Genomic DNA, 23,093 nt, shown 5'->3' on the forward strand with positions numbered 1-23,093 from the left:
GCTGTGGCTGTGTCTCAGCCCTCCTTGCATCAGTGCTGCTCCATTCTGGGGCAGCTCTCCCCCTAGTGGTGACAAGATGACTGGTGATGCTCACCAGCCCCAACAACCTGCACAGAGAGTGCTCAGTTCCTTGATTATACTTGCAAAAGTTATGGAACTGTATCTCATTGTCCCAGCTTGGGCCATGTGACAATCATGGACCAATCATTGTGTTGGGAATGGGTTGTGATGATTGGCCCAACCTAGACCATGTGCCCACAGCTGGAATCAAAGAGTAGAGTTAGTCCCATCTGAAAAGGTAGTTCTCCAAAGGGAAGTTGAGATATGGATAAAAGGAAAGGATGGGGAGAAGAGGGGAATAAATGTCAGGCCAGCAGAAGCAACAGGTGCTGATGATTGGTTGTATATTGTGTGGGATGAGCAGACATTTAAAGCATGTTCTTGCTCACAAAAAAACTAGTAACAGGTGGCAGATAATAAGAAATAAGAAACGATAAGGGGAACAAAGTGGAAGAGACTATTTCTATTTCATAGTTCACACAAAACAGTTAAACCAGGTGTAACAAAAATTGAAAAGCGGGGAACCATTGTGAGGTCAAGGGTAAAATCATTAGGGAAACATCCTGGAGAAGATGGGTCTTGAAGGATGGCCAGAAAAGGTGAAATTGTCATAGGAAAAGGTGGCCCCTCTGACCTTCTCCCCTGGTGTCACACCATGAATATGTTTCATTACATGGCAAGAGGGACTTTGCAGGTGAATTTAGGGCTAATAATCAATTAATTATCAATGGTTGGGCAATTCTCAGCCACTTCTGGACCTAAAAGGAAGGCGTATGTACTTTGGGTCCTGAGATACTGAGATGTCTTAGATACTGAAACAAATGAAAAACCATCGAAATTGCGGTTTAAGCGACCACCAGCTTCAAAATCACCTGGGTGTTTAATAAAAACTACAGAATCCTTCTGAATCAGAAGCCAGCTGAGACTTAGAAGTCTGTATTGTAAGGTGACCTTCCCAGGTTGATTTTTAGGCATGCCTAACTTTGATAATACTGGGCTTGTGAGGAGCAGAATCTTAGGAATGTAGGAGTGGACCCAATGTGAGAAATTTCAACATTTGAGCTTCTGCTCAATAGCTCCCTGCTCCCCTTTTGTCAGATGCTTTCTTCTGCTTATCTACTTGCTTGGATATTTATTGCATGTTTCAAAGTCTTCAAATGGGCCAGTGGAACAGTTAGAGGTGATACTGGTGTGTGGCAGAATTATCTAAAGTACGCACAGATACATGATGGTGGTTGAGGAAAAAAAAAACATTGAGTTCTTGGCTTTCTGCATCTCAAGCCGTGTTTCAGCATTTTAGAATAAGAGCTTGGAGTTTGTGGTTCCTAGGTAGTTAGGGTGTTTGTAGAGCTTCTGGAGGCCAGGCCTCAAACTTCATGATAAAAACATATATGATCCTAGTCTTTTTCCTACTGGCTTATTTCACTTAGCATCATAATTTCCATGTCCATCCATGCAGTTGTGAAAGGTAAGAGTCCCTCCTTTTCTGTGGCCGAGCAGCTGCACCCCGTTGTGTCCAGGTACCACAGCTTTGGTTACACACTCTTCTACTGGTGGCCACTTGGGCAGTTTCCAGATCATGGCCATGTAAACAGCACTGAATAGCAATGAATACAGGGGTGCACATAGGCTTTTGGTTTAGTGCTTTGGATCTCTTCAAATACAGTCCTAGAAGTGGAATAAATGGGTCATAAGGCAGTTCCACTTTTTACTTTTTGAGGAAACCCCATACCGTTTTCCACAGTGGCTTTGTTGGTCTCAGTCTGCACCCCCACCGACAGGGCACGAGAGTCCCCTTCCCTCTGCATCCTTGCCAGTGCTTATCATTTGATCTCACTCATGTGTGGAATCTAGTGAACAAAATAAACTGATGGACAAAACAGAAACAGGTTCATGATGTATGGAACAGACTGGCAGCTGTCAGAGGGGATGGGGTTTGTGGGCTGGGTGAAAGAAGGTGAAGGGATTAAGAAAAATCCATAAATATATATATATATATATATATATATATATATATATATATATATAGCACATAGACACAGACAACGGCATGGTGATAGTCAGAGCAAAAAGGGGATGGGGGAGAGGAAGAAGGCGAAGGGGGCATGAGTGGGGACGAAAGGGACTTGCTTCGGGCGATGCGCACACGATGCGGTGTACAGATGATGTTTTGTTGGGTTGCGGACTCAAAACCCGTATGATTTTGTGAACCAATGTCACTCCGATACATTTTTTAAAAAGTATTTGTGAATTTGCTGTGGGATTTCCTATGGCTTTAGCATGATCTCAAGATGGTTTCTGATCCTGAGAAATATCAAATGCCATAACCCTGAAGATTCCTTTTTTCAGGGACCAGGGTCTGTCCACATAGGTTGTGTAGGAAGAGCTTGGGCAAAGTCTGCCTCCGGTTTTGTCTTGCAGTGAATTGGAACTCTGAAAGCCCAAGTTGCCTGCCCAGCACCTTTCCTGTGTCCTGGGATTATAGAACTATGAGAGGAATTTGTTTTGCTGAGTAATTTTGAGTAACTTGAGCTGTGGATTTAGGGGAAATAGAGGAACTATCAAGCAGCCCTGTGCTCTGTGGCACAGACAACACTTCTCCGACCCAGATGCCCCCCGCTAGGAATCGCCGTTGCCCTCAGAACAACGGGTGGTCCAGGAGGCGGCGTGCCTGGTTTTAGAAAGCCAGACTCATCACTGGAGCGATCTCTAATAGAACTTTTCTTTGAACAATGGTTTTTACCCCAGAATGTGATCACAGCTGTTTTATTTTAGCTAATGCAGCAATTCAGACAATTAAACCCATATTCCTCTGTGGCTATTTATTTTTATGAAGTAGTTCTCAGTATAGTGTCATGAAAGAATTCTTGAGACTTGCAAAGTTAAAACAGAACGTGGACTTTATTTTCTTCTAAAATAGCCACATCTGCTTCTTCGAACTGTGTCTTCTTTGTCCGTGTCTCATAAGGATGTCAGTTTTAGTCTCTAGGGATTGAGTCCCATTGGGAGAAATGAGATTTATTCCTCAGAGTTTATAGAGTAAGTATCATGGCAAATCATATTCCAGGGTAAGGAGGATGACCTATTTCCTTTAGCAGCAAAATAAATTATAGAGCTAACGCTGAGATCTTGTATTGGTATAAAATTAAATAAAAAAATATAATCTCCTCATTGTAAAATGGAATATGAACAAAAGATCTGATGCATTTGATTGTGTGAAAACTTCCCATTCCATGTGATAATAGATTATATGATAATTTTATTCATTCAATCATTCAACAAATATTTATTGAGCAGCTACTATGTGTCAGGAATGATAAACCAGATTGTTGTTTAAGGACACAATTGTTGACCTTGTTGAGTTTTTATCATTTCTGGGAAGATAGACAAGGAGCAAGCAAATAAAGAAATGAGTAAAAGAATTATGGACTGAATATTTAAGCTGAGGTTTAAAGGAAAGATTATTCTTAGAGGAAAGGCTCACGTATTTGTGTGAACGGGGAAAGAGAGCAGCAAGGAAATAACGCGTGCTAAGGCTTGAGGTGGAAAAGAGCTGGGTGTGTTTGAAGAACTACAGGGCGAGTGGCATGGCTGGAACACAACCAGTGAGGTGAACATGGATGGGACAGGAATACAATTGCTCTTGCCTTACTCAAATATGACTACACTTTTGGGTCTGAAACTACATTGGCATAGTCACTTCTGTCTTGCTTGCCACTGCCTTGGAGTAAGGTGTGGCCTTTCACCAAAATCCAGCGTGAGATGTACAAAGATCACGGGTGGGCCGGGTGCTTCCTGGGTTGGTTGGGTGCCTTGGACTAAAAGTTTGTGTTACCTCTTCCCAAAATTCATTTGTTGAAGCCTAAATCTGCAATGTGATGATATTTGGAAGTGGGCTTTGGGGAGGTAATTAGGTTATGAGAGTAGAGCACTAACGAATGGGATTGGTGCCCTTATGGGAAGTGACAGGAAAGACATCCCTTCTCCCTCCCCTCCCCTCCCCTCCCCTCCCCTCCCCTCCCCTCCCCTCCCCTCCCCTCTGTCATGTGACCAGATGCCTGGCTATCTTCAAACCAGGAAGAGGGCCCTCGCCAAGACCCTGACCATGCTGGCACGCTGATCTCAGACTTCCAGACTCCAGGACTATGAGAAATAAATCATTGTTTAAACCACCTAGGCCATGGTATTCTGTTATAGAGCCCATGGTGACTAATGCATAGGTGTAAACATACCAGAGTGCTTTAAGAAGCGAGAAAATTGAATACACGATTAGTTTTTGCTTAGTGGTAATAAGAACAGCAATCAACCTGCAGAGCTCATGGAGCCCGAAGCCAGCCAAGACTCTGGAGAAATTATTCCAGCCCTTTAGGCTAAAACAGGAATCAGGGACACTCGGCAGTTTTACATGGCTTACGACTGTTATATTGATCTCCTTGTTTGCTTACTCCTAAATACAAAGATAAACTCCTGATGTTGTCAGCCATTCTCAACTGTGCTAAGAGGAAGCAATAAAGGATTTTGTTTACCCATCCCCCGTCTGCAAGACCTGGACTAAGGAGTCCAGGGGCGACTGCGTGATGATGGCAGCAGGAGTCGGAGAGCAGGGGGAGAGAAAGAGGATAAAGTCTGCTCAGTCAGCTTCTCTCCTTCTCTTTTGGAAATGAGTCAGTCATTGCTAATACATGTGGTTTATCAGGATGATCTGAAAATATTGGTGTTGGACTTCACCCTGCCCATGAGACTCATTTTCCCTAAACACCTACTCCATGAGAGGTCCTGGGGTGGATGTCTCCGGGGATGTTTATGTGAATTACACAGCGACTCTCACCTCGAGGAGCCTGACAACATTAGGGAGAGTTGTCACGTATTTATTTAAATAAGTGCTGTGATAATTCAAAGCAGGGTCATATTATTTCTGGAAGGAGGAATGTGGAATGGTTTCGTGAAGGAGGGAAAATTTAAGTCAGGCTTTGAATTATCAGTGGGATTTGGGTGACAGGTGTGAGAGCGGGAAAGATTCGCAGGCACAGAGAAGAAAGTGTCACAGACAGGGCAGCAGGACCCTGGCACTCGTGTTTGCAAGGGTCACCTGGGGAGACTGTTAAAAACAAAGATAATCAAGATCCAGGCAGAGAAGTTAGGATTAACCTGGCCAAAGATGGGACCAAAGTGTCGGACTTTAAGGGCACATCAGAAGAATTTGCTGAGGAGGGTCTGAGTACCACCCATGGAAGAATGCTGGTCTAGGGGAGATAAGCTGAACCCCAAGGACAGGAATATTTGTTGAAGAGCATTCGTGTGGGGTGAACTTGGGAATGTTGGTAGGAGCCATACACACAGAAAGTCTTAGATGCCGAGCACTTTATTTTGCCATGTAGCTATGTTTTTGAGCAATCGCTGTGAACTAGATTCTCAGGCTATTTTAGTCCCATCACGATGGAGGCACCTTCCGTACGCTGGAGTTAAGTTACATGTTCAGGTTTCCCCACATAGGAAGTGGCAAAGCTGGGGTTTGAGCCTTGGTGGTTCAATAGGTAATGGGTAATGGGGGTCAATGTGATTAGAACTGAGAATTACAATGATAAAGGGCTGCATAATGAAAGAAGAAAGTGATGGCGAGGAACCTACTGAAACAGCACAGAGAAGTTAGGTAGGAAGACCTGCCCAGGGTAGGAGGGAAGATATTGCAAGAATCCCCAGAAAGTCTTGTGGGGTTGAACCACAAGGGCTGAGCGGACCAGCCACACTTCTCAGTCTCTCGTGATCTCAGCGATGTGGCAGGGGCCTCACACAGACCTTCTGCAAACCCTTCCCCTTTGGAACTTGGAGCACTTGGGTGCTGTCTCCACTGTTGGTGAGGTATTGCCTCCCACGTCTCTCTGGCACAGAGAGGGGCAGTAAGTGTTTAGGAATAAACGGGTGGCAGAGTCAGACTTCCTGGGTTCAAATCCTGACTCACTTGCTGCTTGAATGCTTTAGGCTAATTTTTAAAATGTCGTTTTGCCTCAGTTTTCTCATCTGAAAAATAGTGAGATTATTTCAGCATCTTCATATGATTTGATATAATATTTAAATTACATGTATAAAAGGCTTAGAACCACCCTGGCACAGAATTAGCCCTCACTGGGTCTTAGGATTGACTAATATTGATACTTTTTATTATTTTAATTGTACTTGTACTTATTTAGTTAGTTTCGAAGCCTGGAAACTTGGATTTGCCTCTTGCCGACTTGACGAGCCACCGGTTTTTTATTCACCACTGAGGGAAGTTCCCGTACCAAGTGCCTGTCTTTTGGGGAGCATGAAAAGGGACAGCAATCAAGGGGAGATTCCCCTTCTGATTGATGCCTTGCCCCTGCAGCACCCAAGGAGTGTAAAGTAGACATGATAATTCAGCCCTAGAAGGAACTTGGGACATTAAAGGAGCAACCAGTTATTGCAATCATGTCAAAATTTGCTTTTCCAATGGGAGAAGTCTAGTCATAGGTAGCATTTCCTTCTTATAAAGTGAGCAAGATACGGCTGGAGAGAAAGGAGTGGTTCTTCTTTTCAGTACTTCTCCTTGGCGGTGGCTCCTTGGCTTTTATGGAAATACATATATATTTCACATGATGACTGTAGAATTTAATGACTTTAAGACCGTTATTTTCTTTCCCCATACTGAGCAATGCAGCAAGTCTGAATGCGCAGATGGCCTTTTCACTAGCCTTTTCATTTGCTTAACACTGGGGCTAACCACTACACAAATTGTGGTGTTCCCAAGAAGGCTGGCATAAAGAAAGTAAACTGGGGAATTTAAAGAGTGAAACTGTGGAATGAGAAAGGGGGTTCGAGGGTTCTCGAGAAAACTAAATGTAAGCGGGAGCAAAACTACGAGACAGAACCATGCATTTAGCACTTGGGGAGGACGCTGCAGACGGAGGGAAGAGTAGGTCGGAAACTGGGGGCTCGTAGCCGGGACTGACCCGACACGTTCAAGGACCTGCGAGTTCTATTTGCTTGTATGTTTTCAGCCAAGGGGAAGGGGGTATGAGGCTGTTCAGAGAGATCAGAAGCCAGAGTGTACAGGGCTCTGAAATCCACTGTTTCTATTTGAGCACAATCAGAGCTCTGGGACATTTTTAAGCTGGGCTGTAAGACAGATGGCATCTTTAAAAAATCACTGTGGGATCCAGCAGAGAACACATCATAGAAGACAAAAGTAGAGACAAGGGGTCCGTCAGGAGGCCGCTGCTGTCATGCAGTGGGTAGAGTGGGTACTCAACGAATTTTGCAAAGATCCTACATATTTTGTTGCCCTTTAGTTGGAGAAAATTATGACTGTTCTGAATTAAGGAGTTGAAAATCAGCCATTGCAACCACTGGGGAGGTGCAGACTCTCTCTGGATTTCTGGGAGTGGTCTCAGAGCACCGGAGATAGGTCTGCAGTGCCGTTGTGTGTGGTTGTGGATGCCTCTCCACGGCTTGGCTTGTGTGTCCTTAGGGTGCAACAGATCAGCTATAGAGCACATTATATAAAGTGGAAAACGTGGTCGCTTAGAAAAAGAAGCTTCTGTCACCAGAGGCCATTTCTTAAAAATAATTAACTCAGAGGTAGAAGAGTATCATTGAAGAGGGTGTGGAAGCTGGAGGGATGAAAACAAGTCTCTGAGTGTCATGGTTTGTAGGAGGAGTTGAACCAGGTGTCGGGGGAAATAAGGTCATGGGGCACGTGCTTCTTCAGGACAGCTGGATTCATCTTTGGCTGGACTCAAGGAATGGGCATGACCTACCCCAAGGAGCCTACTCAGCATCACACAGGGCCTAAGCTAATTTGGAAATTTCTGACACTCTTCAAGTAATTGCAAGTCAGTTTGGCCAAGGGCAAATTATTGCCAATGGTGAAGTCATTTTGCAGAATTTTCCTCACTCACCCAAATCCTACAGCTAAAGGAAATAAGTGAAATTTAAGCGGTATATTGAACTCCCAGAGTAAAACTCCTGAGGTAGAAAATAAACACCAACTCACAGAACCTTAGCCCTTTGCAGAAACCCATGGAATGAATGAAACCCACCTCTCTCTCCCCAGTTGACCCCAGTTTTCCTTTCTTCATTCCCGGCCCAGGGCTGAGAATCAGGCTTTTAAAAGTGTGTCTGGGCCTGCTTTGGAATTGCTTCATTCTTATTGGCCACAGGCAGAGAAACTGTGATCAATGAATAGGAGTTATAGGGAAAAATATTTGAATTCAGAATTGGGGAGAATGTTTTAGTCATCATATCTGCACAACAATGGAACAGACTGCCATGGGAGACAATAAGGATATGAGGTTACCATTTACTGAGCATATGCTGTGTGCCAGGCACTGTCTAAGTGCTTCACATGCATTATTTTTATTTGGTCCATGGCATAGCTCATTTAACAGATGAAGAAACTAAGGCATAGAAGGAAGGATTTTGATTAAGTTCAAGAAATGCTTTTAAAAAGCTGCTACGTGCCAGGCATAGTGTTAGGCATTTGGGGGTAAACAAATTCAATGTGATCTAGATTATAGCTGGGAGATCTCTCTGGACTAATAGGAACATATCGCTTCTCAGACTTTTGGTTAAGATCAAGTGTACACAAAAATAGGAACAGTATACCAGGTGCTTTATCATTTATAAAATTAGACATTTGCAAAGTTCCAAAACTGTGGCGGGAGCATTTGGTTGCCTTTTCAGGTAGACATGGATTGAAGAGTCTTCCCACATAAAGTGGCATTTCAGGTGCATGTTGATGGACCATGTGGAGACAGCTTGGGGCCCAAGGAGTATTTCGAGGTATGGAGTTACATTTTATGCACCAGGATATGAGCAATTTGTAGTGATTTTTCTAGTACGGGGTGATCTGAAAGCATCAAAACTTATCTGCTAGCTAGAAACGAAGAGATTTACTCCAGGAGAGTGGAAGCAAGATCCTGGACCAGGGTGACTTGAGGGGAAGGAGTGGGGCAGGCGATTGGAAAAAAGGTTTTAGAAGTAGAATCAATTAGTCGGAAATAGGGGGATTGACAAAGCAGACAGAGTCCATGATGTTGCCTAGCTTTTGAAACTGGTTGGCTTGGAGAAGGGTGGTGCCATAAATTAGGGATTGGAGATCATTTGAAACCCTGGAGAATGGAAGAGGAATGAAAATTTGATCATAGATTCAGCATTTATATGGGCTCATGAAAAGGGCTTTTATTTCCTTCCTGGTCTCTGACCGTGGTGGGTGAGGGCTGCTGGGTTGCTAGGCTATAAGCAGTCTGTGGAGTCAGCTAGCCAGTGCTGACTACAAGTTTTTGCAAGTATTGTCGACTAAGCCTGTGCTGCTGGGGCTGGGCCAGGACCAAGACAGCTTCAGCCACTGCCCTCACAGAATCTATAGTTCTGTGGGGAGGCAGACTCTACATGTATGATCACGCAAGTAACTAGTACATAATAATTGTGGCACATCCTTTGAAGATAGATGTTAACCTGAACTAGGCTTGGGCCAGGCTTCCGTGAGAAATGAAAATCAGGTTGCTACCTGAGTGATAAGTAGGTTAGTCCTGGCATACATATTTTAATGTGAGCAATTGGCGTTCCTGTGATTGTAATAATGGAAAGAGGCAGCCTCTTTAGGCTGTCGGGACCTGTAAACTCCTGACTCTCAGTGAAATTCCTGATGCAGGTGTACAAGGTCCTAGTGGTGGGAGGTGTTGACTGTGTGTGCTCTTCTGCTGACTTCGCCAGCTACCTTGTCCCTTGGCCTTAGCTTGCCCGGGTTATTCTTCAGCTGAGCTCTGAAAACGTGTCTCATTTTCTCCAATGCAATGACCTGGAGGAGGCCAGAAATGATGCTGTGGTAAGGGAATGACATTGGAATGTAGGGCTGAGGGTTGAGACTCTGGCTGGAGATCACTCGCCCTGCCCACAAATCTAAAAATGCACAGTTTGATTGTAACACTGGAAAATATCTCCTAATGTTTTGGCTTCTGCCTACAGAAAAGAGAAAGTTAAAATCACGGATGGCAGCAAGATCATTAATTCAGGAATCTTAGCACTCCAGCACTGCTCATTTTTGCCCTAATGATTAAAAAAATCAACCTCCAGTGAATTTGTCCCAGATAATGTTCAGGTTGTGGAGAAAGGGAGGAAAATGGGCAGGGAGGAGGCAGCTCAGAGACTGGGGACACATTGGAGACTGTCCAGAAATGCCATTGTTCTTTCTGGGGGACAGGCTGAAGTGGACTTGGAGTCTTGTCCGCTGATGCCACTTCTTTTCATCGCATGTGGCCTTGTTGATTGGATTGTTGGATTCCTTTTCCTCGTATGTGGAAGCACGTGCCAGGGTTGATCTGAGGCGCTTGGGATTGGGCCGAGCTCTCCATCACTGCGATCCAAACATCTCAGCTGCCTTCAGTTTTCTTATTGTAAAACTCACATTTCTGCCTGTGTGGATAATTGGATCCTCAAGTGGGTATTCTGTCTGGTATAAACCCAGTAAAGTGTCAGCCTCCTGGGAGGAAGGGCAAGGTTCATATCGAAGGCTTTCTTTTCTTTTTTAGAGGTAAGAAATAGATTGGAGATATCATCCAGGTATCTCTTTCATGGCAAGTTCTTTTTACAGGTGACTTTGGTCTTTATTCAAAAATACTGTCTCAGTGCCTGCTGTGTGCATGGTAATAGCCTGGGTGCAGTGGGCAATACAGAGATGAGTAAATGTACACAAAGATGAGTAGACATATCCTCCTCCTGACTCTGTGAGCTTCTTTAGGGCAAGAAGTAAGACAAACATAAATCACTGCACAATGAAGTTAGATGTGGATGTTATTCTATCACCAGAAAACCTTTGCTAATGCTCTATCATTTGGCAAGCACTTCTGTGCAAGGCTCTGAGGACCTCAGGATTGTGATCAGAGAAATGCAGTGAAAGCTCTCTGGGGCTTAATAAAACAACTCACTTCTGGCGAGAGAAACAGAGAAGGTTCCTTGGAGATGGTGCTATTGGGCTGGGTCTCAAAGAATGGAACAGGTGTTTAAAGGCAGAGTTGTGGTGTGGGCGATTTTAATTTGGGGAAATGGCTTGAGCCAAGTCGGGGAGGCAAATGAGACCATGTTTGGCAAAGGATAAGCATCTGCGTTGGCTGGGATGAGTGAGGTCTGTGTATAGAGAGGGTCATTATGCTGTCTGCCTTAAAAACTTTTATTATTAAAATGTCACATAAATATAAAAACATGTACAAATCACCTGAGTAGCTCAAGGAACTTTCATAAAGTGAATGCACTCATGTAACCAACATGCAGATGGGCAGGAAACCAAACACGAGAAGCCCCTCCAGAAGCCCCCTTACTCCACTTCCACTCACGGCCCCTGCACCTCTCCAGGCAGCATTTCTCCTGACTTCTGTCAGCAAAGATTACTTCTGCTTGTTGTTGAATGGTATGTAAGTGGAATCACGTAGAGGGTCCTTTTTATGTTTCCAGCTTCCTCATTTTGTATCGCATTGTGAGAGTCATCCTGTTGTGTGTGCGGTTTTCACCTCTTCATGTTGCTTGCTGTATTGTATTCCACTGCATGGCCATGGCCCTGTATTTGGCCATACCCGAGGCACTCGTTTATTGTAATCTTGCTGGCATTTGGGTCATTTCCACTTTGGGGAAATTATGAGTATGCTTCTAAGACCATTCCCATATATAATACCTATTGAATACACTGATGCGTTTCTGTCAAGTATGTATCTAGGAATGCAATTTGTGGATTGTGGGATTGAAAATCCCTTTTTAATAACAAAAGCACTCATCTCATATGATTCTAATTATGGTTTTAATATTTCTAGGTTGAGAAATAGACAATGATAAATATTTCCTGTGAATTCAGTAATACTTCTGAACTAACTGGAATATTATCAGTCACAGAAATATCTTGATATGTACATGATGGATTTCATCTGCAGTCAAGGTTATATGTGTATAGGGTATGCAGATCCCTTACAATACCTCTGGAGCACACACACACACACACACACACACACTTTGGGGAGCCACAGACTTACGGAAATGGTGGGGTGTGAAGCCAAGGAACAATCATCAATTTAGTTCACTGACATTTTTGGTCCTTTAGGCCAAGCCTCTAGTCTAAAATCTGGTAGGGTTTTTTCCTCCTTTTCTCTTCTTTCTTTTTTCCTAAGACAGAATATATACTCTCCCAACTGTAATACAACTAGTGCACTATTAGGAAGATGGTCCGGCCAACTGGAATGGGTGTGATCTTTGGAGGGGAAGCTAGGCTTCATCTCACAACCTGACACTTACTGGTTGTGTGAATAAGGTAAGGGATGAGTTGTCTGTGGACATCAGTACACCCGTGGTAAGACGGGCATACGAATACAACTGGCATGTGGACCATGAAAATCGAATAAGATCATGTAGGCCACAAGTCTGACGCTGTGTATTCTCACTGAACAATGACTGCAGTCATTGTTTTCCTCCTCCTTTCTACCTGTACGTCTCTCCTTCAGGGTATGCACTATGTGTCCCTGTGGAGGCACATAGTATATAATGCCTTCCCCCCTCTCCATTATTCCCATAAGCCATCTTTCTTTGGTAGGTCTCTAAACAAATATTTTGTGTCCCTGATCTCTATTCATTAGCCCTGCTGGTGACCAGAGCAAATCTGATGAGTTCATTTCAGCTGCTACGCTTATAGTTAATAACAACTCATATGTTCCCCATCTTTCTAGACAATAGCTCTCTGTGTTTTAATCCAGAGAAAAGGGTTGGATTGTGGACTTTCAGTTCTGGGACAAGCTTCTAAGGGAGTCATTTTTTGGTGAAAGGGGATCTTTCCATCACCCCATTACAGTATTCTTCGTAGGAGACTTCTTGTGTAGCCTTCAGGAGGTGCTTTGCCCCTGAAGGGTTATGAGCAATGTAAGGAGTAGGAAGAAAGTCTATGGAGAGGGGCCTTCGATGGAGGTATCAGAGGCAGAAATGTTGAGATGAGATAGTATTTTCCTGTATCAGGGCCTCCACAATGTGAGGTCAGGGAAAATGGAGAAAAACATCTTCAGATGGACTCTCCGCCTTTCCAAATTAAATCTAGTTTCAGAGCTAGGCAAGGAGAGAGTCAGATGGTCCGGTTATTTGTCTGGGACTGAGGTCACACCACAGGACAGGAGGAGTTTATGGCAATGAGTATGGCGAGAACTGAGGATCAAGAAGACAATTAGGAAGGAGTGACAGGTCACACCCTCATGGGGCGCAACAGCAATACGTCTGGGAGTGGATTTCTAGCAACCGTGACTTTTGATGAAGAGCAGATCAGATGTAGTTGTGTTTTGAAGTGCGCAACCCTGGCCCCAGCCAGTTTTTCAAATCCTCGAGCTGAGCAGATGGACTCTAACAAGTTATTCATCAATTGGTAATGCTCGTCCTGACCGTTGTCCAGTTGGCCTTAGACACCACCAGTCTCCTCCGAAGTGAAAGGGAAGGGCTGCATTTTTTCTTCTTTAGTCGATCCTTTCTCCCTCCCAGTCCTGTAAGGCCAGGTTGCCTAAAACCACCATAGACCCTCTCTCTGTGACAGTGTAAGCTTCTCCCATAAGACCTCCAGCTTCAAGACCCTCTTTCAGAGTGCAGGGGGGTGCACCATTCAAATGAGGGGAAAATCGCATTCACCAAAATCTAGTGGAGTTTCTGGAAAATCCTTCCGTTAAAAGAATAATCAACAAATGCTTATCTGCCTGCTTGGTATCAAGTCACATTTCAAACACACACACTAAAGTTACTATGTAATGTCACATTTTAGAAATTAAAAGGGAAAAGAAGTTGTTGAGAAAAATGTGTATGATTTTACTGAGCCCTAAATATCTGGAAAACAGTTTGAGCTCCTTAGCCAGGCTTAGGGCTCTGGCTAGGTTTTCAACCCTTGCTATCGACAGCTAATTTCTTGAGCAAATTTATTCACTGTTTCTGAAAAAAAAAATTGGCAGCCAGGAGCCACCTCAGATGTACAGCCTGTTCAGAAATTTCTGAGTTCAACTTGCTTAAGCATTTCTGTTTCTTTCTCAAAGAACATTCTAGCAACATGACATATTATTTGTCTGTGACCTTTCCCAGAGGGCACTCAGATGGAGAAGCCCTGGTTACTCTCTGAAGATAAGGCAAAATATTTTATCTCTAACACAGACTTATTTCTCAATCTTTTTTTAGGGTCAGAAGGAAGAAAAGGCTTAAAGTCTTTTGATTTTGACAGTAGAATTTAGCTGCTTGTCTCAAGAGAAAATGTCTATGTCTGCTTAAAACTTGGAATCTTGAGCTTGAATTTGACATTATTTATAGAAACCAGATCATTAACACAAAAAATTTCTGAGGCAGTGAAAATACTGTGTGATACTATAATGGTGGATCCACATCATCGCAGATTTGTCCGAACCCATAGAATGGACAGTGCCAAGAGTGGACCTGATGTAAACTGTGGACTTCGGGGATAAGCATGTGTCTGTGTAGGCTTATTGATTGCAACACATGAGCCACTCTCAGTGGAGGATGTCAACCGTGGGAGGGGTTGTGCATGTGTGGATATTACCGAACAAGGGTCCAGGGTCTGAGGGGGGGGGCAATACTTGGCCCACCGAGGGATGCCAAAAACTGCTACAGAAAACAGGGGCCCCTCCCAAGGACGATACACTAATATCTATAGGGCTCTTCTGTCCGCCGCCAATTGGAAAGACATCTCTCAATGCCAGAGATTTGTGAAAAGGAAACAAAATGTTTATTTAATGCTATTCAGGCCTAATGCCTTCCTTAAAATATTAAAGTCTTTAAGGGTATACACCTACACACACACAAACACACACACAGCGCTCCCTTCTCCCACTGTCCCAACTCCGGGTACCGTAAATCAGGAAAAGAGCACACGTCCGTTTTTCAGGTCGCTGGCACGTGAGCTGTGTCGCATGCCTGTCAAGGCAGGATCTCCAATTAATCCAAAGTCATGTGGCACCTTTCACTGGCAAGAGTTCTTTGTACCAAATCCTAGTCAAAGTCTCTCCTGGTTTCCAGGCCACTCAGCCAAAGGGAGCACGCCAAAGCTGCGTAGGCCTCTTCTACCAAAGCCGCACTCCACCAAAAGCACGTCTTTCTTCTTCACCTGGCCGCAGGGATCTCCATTCTCGCAAAGCTGCATGATCTTCCCTTTCACCTGGCCAAGAGGGGGGTCTGCACTCCGCTGAAACCACGTGGCTCTCCCTCCTAATGGCTACAGGGGTCTACATCTTTCCAAACAGGGTGGCTCTCCCCCTCACCTGGCCAAGAGGGGGGGTCCTCACTCTGCTAAAGCCACATGGCTCTCTCGCAGGCACTCTCTCAGAGAAGCAGCTCCCAATTCCAGCCTGGTTAGCTACTCACTTCTCCCTGGCCCAAAACTTGGCCACAGCTCTTTAACATATCTATGAAACCAGTTAAAGGTTATAGATATGTTAAATGACCATTACAGAGGTTAGCTGCAAAACTGTTGCTATGCAACACAGCTCTCAATGGCCCTGCTCCATTCATCCCTTCCCCTAACTGACACCTTGGGGGTGGGGGGGTGAGGACATCTTAATATTTCCTCCAATATTCCTGTACACTTTGAGTTCTGGACACCATTCCAAATCTTTTCTGGGCCCCCCCTTGGCTGCACCCTGTATCATGGAGGCAGGGGGTGCCAGGGAAATCTCTGTCTCTTCTCAGTTTTGCTGTGAACCTTAACCTGCTCTAAAAATTATCTTAAAACTTCATCTATTTATTGTTTAAACTAGACCTTTTTCTAAAATATTTTATTTATTTTTAGAGAGAGGGGACAGGAAGGAGAAAGAGCAGGAGAAAAACATCAGTGTGTGGTTGCCTCTCATGTGTCCCCTACTGGGGACCCAGCCCGCAACCCAGGCATGTGCCCTGACTGGGAATTGAACCGGTGACCCTTTGCTTCACAGGCCTATGCTCAATCCACTGAGCTACATCAGCCAGGGCTAAACTAGATCTTAAGTCTAGATCATTTTTTCTAACTTGCTTTGTGAGTAACTCTTTGGGTTCTCCCCTAAAACAAGTGCTGAGACAAGAACTCATTAGGACATCAAACCCAGAACACACAGGTGAGGAAGTAGGATAAGAGAGAAAAGCCATTAAGAGGGACACTCAAGTGGACAACCAGGGCTCATGGCTCCTGTTAACCCTCTGAGAGTCCCTGTGGAGCACCCCCCACACTGGAGGATGGGAAACAGGAGCCCCCATGCACCAGTTCATCATTCTCTGCATCTGGGGCTGTACCCAGGACAAGCGTTCTTGGAACCAGAGGACATTCTTAGACAGTGATGGCAAAAATAGGTACCCTGGGGTGGGAGGCTCACTGTAAGCTGCAAACAGTCTAGTTGGGGAGCCCAGGATGGTCAAGGGGAGGCAGGGAGACAGACAGTGCTTTGCGCCCTCAGGTTAATTACATCATCCCCTGAGGCCCCATTGTTTCCTCTTTCACTAGAAGGAACTGGAATTTCCAAACTGGGCCCCTTGGATGACAGGTATTCCTTTATGAAAACAGTTCCTTGGTTGCTTAGCTGCAGGGCACCTCAGAGCCTTTAATATGCAAGATTAAGGCAGGGTGGGTGGTGTTGTCTAAGGTATTAGGCAATGGAACCTCCCTATTATTATTCTTTTCAGGTGCCATCTATTGCTTTTTTTCAGGTGGCATCTGTTAGTGCCTTGAGGATCTAATGGTCTGTGGTGTATGGTCTGGACCATGCCGCACCAGACGCTCGCTCCAGTTCAGCTCCGCTCTGTGGTTCAGAGTCAACAGTAATTCCTGCTGTGAAATGGAAGCTTCAGCGGAGATGCAGAGGCTGGAATCAGAAGGCTTCTAGGCTCCCCAAACTCCTATTTTCATGTCTTATAGCTGTTAGACTTCTGACTCCATTTTCTTTTGATGAACTTTCTGGAAAACAAAACAAGAAAACCAGTGTGTGTAGGAGAAAGTGCTGGACAGTCACAGGTGGACACAGTGGAGACGCATGCAGGACAGAGGACTAGGGGGCTGGACTCTGGTCTCAGCTGGGTCAAGGTGCTCTCAGCTCTTCTAACAAAGAAGCTCCTCAGTGGCTCTAGTGCGCATGTTCTCAACCCTCATCACACCTCAGTGTGAGACTCCCTCCCAAAGAGACCAATTTGACTGGTCTCAGATAGAGCCGGGGGTCCCCAGGTGTCTCTCCTGTGTAGTTAAGGTGGAGACCCACTTTCTTTGAAGAAGGGTTTGTTTGTTTTCTTTAGTGTGTCTGAACGGTATCAGAGAATAATATAGGCCAGGAATTGGTTATGTTTTTATTTTAAAATGGCTCCTGGGATAGGGTATTCCCGGGGAGGGCAGAGGGAGCTGGAACTCACGGTTGCTCTTCTGTGTGAATGACCCTGTCCTTGTCTTATCTTGTCTCATCTCATCTTATCTTCTTTCTCTCCCCCACCCTCTCTCTCTCTCACACATACATCCAGGGAAGAAGGATATTTTGAAACTCTCATTTGCTCACAAGGACTCTGTATGGGTCTCCTATTCTTGCTGAAACAAATTCCCACAAACATAATGACTTAAAACAACACACACACTCTTGGGCAGTTCTGGAGGTCAGAAGTCCCATACAGGTCTCATGGGGCTGTGTCAAGGCGCCAGTAGGGCTGTTCTTTCTGGATGCGCTAGGAGCATCTGTTTCCTTGCCTTTTCCAGCCCCAGAAGGGGGTACCTGGATTCCTTGGCTGTGACCAGTTCCTCCATCTACAAAACCAGCATTGTCCCACTGTGTCCTTTCATGCTGTCCTCTCTCTCATTTTCCGTCTTCGTCTTGCACATTTAAAGAGCCTTATGATTACATTGGACCCACTGGGAAAAGCCAAGATATTCTCCCTATCTTAAGGTCAGCTGATTAGCAACTGTGATTCTGTCTGAAATCTTAATTTCCTCTTGCCATGTCACCTTACTTATTCTCAGACCCCAGGGAGTAGGATGTGGACACCTTTGTTGCGGCCATTGCTCAGCCCATCACAGATACCAAGGCTCACGTGCTGTGTCTGAAGCTTGGATGATGGTCAGAGCTGAGGCTTCAGGTCACAGCAAAATGGATGAGGGTTTCCCCTTTGGCTTTGCGGTTTCTTTCAAAATTGTTTTTCAATTTATTTGTCAGAGCATTTCATGATTAAACTCTGAACCTCTCTGATATGCTGTTGGTTCCTTGTCCTGTCTATCTCACTGGGATGACATCAGAAACCTACTTCATGAGTCATAGACACCAGACCCTTCTAAGTGATGATCTTAGAACAGATTACACCAACAGGAGAACCAGAATACAATTCTACACTCTGCTAGGTCATGAGCTTATCAAAGGTATGGACCGGGTCTTATTTATGCCTCTGTCTCAAAGCCTAGCCAGTTCCACACAGGGTAGGTATTCAATACCTATTGCTGAATTAAGGAATAGGTAACAGGATGATTAGAAGGATGATGAGGGGGCTATAATTGTAAATAAAATGAAGTTTACTACCCTGAGGAATTACAGGCCTAAAAAGGGGAAACAAAATATGCAAGTACTAACAAGTGGAACATGGTGTTAAAAGAGAAGCAGAAGGAAGTAGTTTTAGAGTTTCCAAGGAGGGTGAATTCAGCACTGAGTTGAGGAAACCAGGCAGGGACCTCAGATAGCAGGGTCTCCAAACCTATGGAACTCAGTCTGCCGCCCCCACATCCGATCCTGCCGCAAACGTAACTAACGCAGCTTGTACTCTTTCCCACGATGCCAGTGAGTCGGACCCAGTTACCCATTGTTTGAAACTGACAAGCAAGTGGAATTGAGTTTATCCTATTGGATGCTAGGTAACATTTCTCCACTGGTAGTTGAGCAGATACATTTTGCCTGAAACTCACATATAGCGAAGTTTTATTTCAAGGCCCCTTGGGCATCCTCAGTAAAGCAGTTCACTGTGTTTAGATTTCTCTAGATGAACATTCCCAGCAGCACAGAGCTTTCTGTGTCCCGCAGCACGAATTTTGTTCTGATTGAGAGCCAGGGTGGGAAGACTCTGTCTGTACCTGCAGCTATGTAATTTAAGCATCTGTGTTGACCCTGATGGTAAGAAGCATGCACTTTGGAAGCGCACTGACAGATAAGGAACCACGGCCTGAAACAATGGCCCACTTGTGAATCTGTTTGCATGTCACTGTTCACTGCTATTTACTAAAGTCTTGGTGACAGTATGATGAGGTGCATTCCCAAGTTTGCTCAGAGGACAACTCGTGTTTCCATCCTCAGCTTGGTGGAGAGAGGATTCCCCACACGGAAGCTTTGGAGTTGAGCGTTGAGGGCGTGAGAGGGAGCAACCCTTGAGGGTGACGGGGTCTTATTCCTCAGTGCGTGAGAGAGGACTTTAGCATGGTTCACTTGGATCTGAGTCCATGATGGAATGAAGGATTGGACTGTTCAGCTGCATTTGGAAATGTCTGTTTCTGCTCTGAAAACATGCAGTGCCATTTACTTTAAAATGGCTTTAGTAAGAGTATAAAGAAACCTGTTGTCCACAATATTCACCCGAAGAAAACATCTCTCTCCAGATGAGCATTTCCACTTTTTAAAAGTGGAAAGCATTCTTTTTAAAAAGTATTTTCACCTTCATCATAGTAAGAATTTTTGAACTACTACAAATATACATTGTTGTCCGATTGGTGGGCAGGTGGGTGGAAAGGCGATCTCTGCTCCCACACTGCGGAGAATGGCGTTCTGAACTGGATCCAAAGGCTCCAGTACAGGAGATTGGTCTGCTCCCAGAAATCCACTTTCCTGTTCATCTGCAGAAATGGGACTAATGATAGCCAGGTTATTGGTTTACGCTTTCACTGGTCAACCAGTTAGCGGGAGCTTTGAGCTGGTTTTCCAGGTGAGGAAAATATAGTGAGAGCTCTTAGCGGGAAGTGTTTGGCATGGATTCTGGCTGATTTAAACAGAAAAGGAGTTTTATTAAAAGGTATTGTTAGGAGGGCCAAAAAACAGGCTCAGGTTTACACAGCCAGAGACAAAGATCAAAATCGTATCCTAGAACTGGTCCGGTGAACAACCCAAGCTCTGAGTACTTCAAATCACAGCTCTGTAGCTGTGCCCTGGGAGATGGAGCTCATTGCAACCTCTGATTTTGCCAGAGATGGTGCCACTTCTCAGCACTTCCGGTTTCAGAGTCCAGTGCGGATGCATCTGATTGACAGAGCCCGGGTCATGTGTTCATGCCCACGCTTCAAGGGAGTCTGAGAAAACCAGTATCTGATAGTTTCGGCATCTGTACTGAAATATAGGTAGAATTCTCCAGACACAGAGGAAAGTTTAGATGCTGGGAAGCCAACAAATTGAAAAGTGTCTACTACAAGCAATTCTAGGTGGAATAACCAGTATCTGAAAAATCATAGCTGCATGAAGAGTGATTCAGGCCTGCTCAGAGCTTATTGTCCCTTAGAGGAGTCGGGCCACAGAATGCTCTACCCTGTCCTGCAGTTACTCTCTTGCCAGTTCAGCAAGTAAAGGTAGTTGGAGGCTAGGGGAGAGAGATGCGTTGGCTCAAAAACTATTTGAAAATTATGAAATACAATGTAGATATAATTGTATGAAAACATTTATTAAAACAGCATCTGTATTTTAAAGAATATAACACAGAGGAATGGTTAATGGGTCCTAGACTCATAAATACCTTCTTCTTTGACATAAATTCTTTTCATGTTTTAAGAAAGCTGAAGTTTGGAGAATGGAGTATTTGTAAAGAAGTAACCCACTGCTCCCACATGCCTGGACCTTGCATTTCTGGATTTGTTTTGAGAGACAGTAGATTGTTGGCTCCCATTAAAATACACTCTCTGTCTATGGAGGAATAGGAGGTGAGCTTTCAAGTGAATTTTATTCCTGTTTTTAGTCGACCAAGGGAGAAACAGGTCTAGGTGAACCAGGGAGATGGGCCTCTCTCTGTCGGGCTCTCTAGCAGAAGTAAATAGCATCTAAGATGCATAGGAATGAGCTCTAGATGTTGAATCTAGGAGAAGGTAAGTTAGGAATTGCCTTCAGCTGCACAGAGCCACAAGCAGACAGCCGGTGAGTCGTTCTTGGTAAACTAGGTTATCTGCATTCATGGTGATGATTTCTTTATTTTGGTGTTGATTTCTCATTTGCAAAGTCAGGCGTGACCATTCTAGCCTTGTCTTGGTTAAGTTATGGGGTACAAAGAGAAGAGTATAAAGTTTAGACTTTTGTCCACATTTAAACTGCTTAACTAAATTCTCCTGCTCCAGCACCACTAGAGGCCAGTGGGGTGGTAGCACCAGGAATCCTGTAAGAAATGGAAATCTTAGGGACAGAGTCAGAGCTGCACATTCTGACAAAGAGTCTCCTTGCAATGGTGAACTTGAAGGTTCTCAACTTTTCTATATTTGGTGAAGAAGAGAAAGGGGGGTTCCTTACATTGTGGTTGAGAAAAGTGGGGGCATACATAGACCTAAATAAGAACACAAAAAACACCAAAAATGTAGCAGTCCCATCCTATCTGAGCACTCAGTGCTCAGTTGCACCAAATGCTGGGGACCAGCAGTGGTAAACTCTGCTGTGCTGTGTTCTCACAACAGAAGGAGGCCCTGGTGATCTTTGAGAGAAAGGCCTCTCATTCTTTTTCAAAGATGTTGCCTCAAGTCACTGTGACTTCTAAATGGTAGTGATGGCATTTGGCAAATCCTCTGTTTTGGCTGCTTCTGTAGGGTTTGCTTGATTTCACAGTTGTGGTTCTAATGTAGCATACCATTATTTGATCTAGCAATTTTCATGCAAATTAAAGGTTGAAAAGATGTACTGCACAGTGAGATAGTAATGCCCTACATTTTAAGTGGAAATCAATTTAAAGGAGGACTAAAACCCCAGTGGATGACTGTTGACCAGACATTTCTTAAAATAAGTACAGTAGGGAAACTGAAGGAAAGAGCGCTGGTGGGGTGCTGACCACGACCCAGACGTTTTGTGCAGTTTTTCCCTAAAACCCTCCCCACAGTTTCAGGAGGAGACCTCCATGCATCCGGCGACACCTTCCTTCACACCAGCTCTGCAGGCTTTTTCCATCGTTTCACCTTCCATCTCGCCATTTTCAGTATCTCTTTCTTAAATCTTCCGAAGTTATTTCTCCTTTGGGATCTTTACACTTTCCTTTGTATCTGAAATAGTCTTCCTCACTTCACTTAGGATTCCTCCCAAAGGTGTTCTACTCAGCGATGTCTTCCTCAAATCTCTTATCTAATTAGTACCTACATATTGTACATAGTACAATGAGAAGTCACCAGCGATGTCTCCCCATCTGCCCACCCACCCTGTCTGCTTGTTACCCCCATTCAAGCACAGTCTCAGAGTCCAGGGTTCTTGTCTGTCTTAACCACAGTGGTAGCTTCAGTACCTAGAATTGAACCTGGCAGGTGATAAGCACGTGCAAGCATTTTTGATGACATAACTGGATAAATTAATCTACACCATTGTAAACATACTAAATATCTGATTTGAAGGGAAAAATAATCATAACGTCTGCCCTATAATTAAATTTCTCCTTTGGAATATTCCATGAAGTACATATTTTAAGTGCCACATACAGTTATGAAATATAGTCCTAGGACCTTATAATTTTATAAAACCGTAACTACATATGTAGTTTTGACAAAAAATTCTGTAAAAGTATGATTTTTATGTGAGTTTTCATGACCACTTTTCACTCTTCTAAAGCATATCCCTAAAAAGGAACTAATAAAGGAGTGAGAGATTTTTATTAATTATTTAATTCTGGGAATCAATTATCTATAGAATTATTAAAAATATCAGCAGCCTACTGTATTCAAGAAAATGTGTTTTCTATTATATCTAAAAATTTTATTTTTTGACATGTGAACTTGAGTGAACTTTTAGAAGTTGGGTTTGTAGTTTATAGTTTTTGGATGGCACTTCTTAAAATTTGTAATCATGTTGTTGAAAAATATTTCTTAG

This window comes from Sturnira hondurensis, unplaced genomic scaffold (assembly GCF_014824575.4).
Source record: "Sturnira hondurensis isolate 20B ecotype Veracruz unplaced genomic scaffold, ASM1482457v3 Scaffold0023817, whole genome shotgun sequence".
NCBI lineage: Eukaryota > Metazoa > Chordata > Mammalia > Chiroptera > Phyllostomidae > Sturnira > Sturnira hondurensis.